The sequence below is a fragment of the Octopus bimaculoides genome, chromosome 10 (genome assembly GCF_001194135.2).
Source record: "Octopus bimaculoides isolate UCB-OBI-ISO-001 chromosome 10, ASM119413v2, whole genome shotgun sequence".
In the NCBI taxonomy this organism is placed as follows: Eukaryota; Metazoa; Mollusca; class Cephalopoda; order Octopoda; family Octopodidae; genus Octopus; species Octopus bimaculoides.
This window is the reverse complement of record NC_068990.1, coordinates 55,248,900-55,250,894: the sequence shown is the minus strand read 5'-3', so window position 1 is coordinate 55,250,894 and position 1,995 is coordinate 55,248,900.

The following is a 1,995-nucleotide window of genomic DNA, read 5'->3' as shown; positions in this document are numbered from 1 at the left end:
AGATAGATAGATATAGATATAGATATAGATATATATATATATATAGATATAGATAGATAAATAGATAGATAGATATAGATATAGATATAGATATATATATATATATAGATATAGATAGATAAATAGATAGATATAGATATAGATATAGATATATATACACACATACATACCTATGTATATGTACATACGTATGTGCATATATATGCGCACATATATTTATAAATATATATATATATACATATATTTTTATACATACATATGATAAATATATGCATATATATGTATACGTATACATACATACACACACACGCATATAGATTTATATATACATATATATATATGTACACAAACACATGTAAAATCCAAAAGATGAAGATAACAATATAGCACAAGTTTAATATTAATTACAATTGTTTCCTTATCATTCTGCTGCGAACATCATTATCTGTAAGTGATTACGTATGATAAATTACACAAGACCTGTATAAATTTATCCATGCTTGAATTGCGCAGGATGACACCACATCATACAGTTACCAAAAATTGCTATTGTACATGATATACAGGTTTTTGTATTCTCATTCATAATCATTTATATGTAATATAGTTCGGAGAGTAATGGCATTGAAACAATTGTTACTAATACTGAACTTGTGCTAAATTGATACCTTCGTCTTCTTTCTTGTCTTATATGTTACCCTGTGCAAAACCTTTACACAAGTTACTCCAATGATAAGTAACCTTGACTTTCTTAAATATCAGTCTTAAAATATGGAGAATCAGGAATTTGTAATGAGCGCTAAATAAACTAGCACATTACCCAGTCTAGACATATATCACAATATATCTGGGTGAGTCATTGTCGTAGCGTTGACGTTTTACTGCTACCATGACAACCAACAATATTTCTTCTTCTATTATAACAAAAGCGAAATTCTGTCTGTCTCGGACCCCTGTATCCCAGTCTATATTTGCCCTACATAGACATATGCTTTTTTGGTATCAGAATGATCCTGGGATTGAAAATCTGCCCTTCACTTGGTTCTTGAATATCCACTATAGGGATCTGATTTAAAAGTATTTGGGTTGCTACTTCTAGCGGGTAAAGCCTGGTTGATTCACGCCATCTTGATGACGTTTGTCAGATAACGTCAGAGATCAAGGGGTGGGGGATAAATGACTTTCGTTTCGTTAATTATACGTCGAGGTAAGAACTTTGGGACAAATTGGCCAACAGTTGGAATGCAACTTGGGTCTGGAACAACAGATTGATTGCATTACAGAATTAATTAGAATTAATTCTCATCCGTCCGTAACCTTTGATCAAACACCACCGGGGCATATAGTCAATATAGATGATTTATAGTCGTGCTATTTAAGTCTCATTAGTTTATGGCCGCAGGCCCAATTAGCCTTCCGTAGGAGCTAGCTTAAAAGTCCGCACGGAGTGTGGCTTTTAAGCAAGTTAAGTATAAGTTTGAAAGCTTACTCAACGGAGAGGATTTCCGACTAGATAAAAACTCCAAGCGGTTTAAATGCACAAGTCTCCGATATCCAACTGGCAAAAAATTGTCAGCAGAAGTGACCTGGATGCAGCATGGCCACCTTAGTGTGAAAAGGGTTAAGGGCTGAAACACTTACCTAAGGGAGTGTTTCGTCTCTAGGGACCTTATGTTGCTCAGCTCTCGAGAGGAGTTTCTTGCCACTATATATATATATATATATATATATACATACTAGCAGAAATACCCGGCGTTGCCCGGGTTAAAGAGAATAATGAAATCTAAAAACGCCGTCTAGACTACGCATCATCTTTATATATAGAGATGTATATACACACACGTATATATATGTCTATCAATATAAATATATGAAAGTCAATGAAGTTTCGTAAAAGAAGGAGATCATGTACATACTTTCTTGCTGTTGTGATTATAACACCTCGTTGTAAACTATGTTCCTTGTTTTCCCCTGTGGAGCATATACAAATAGTTT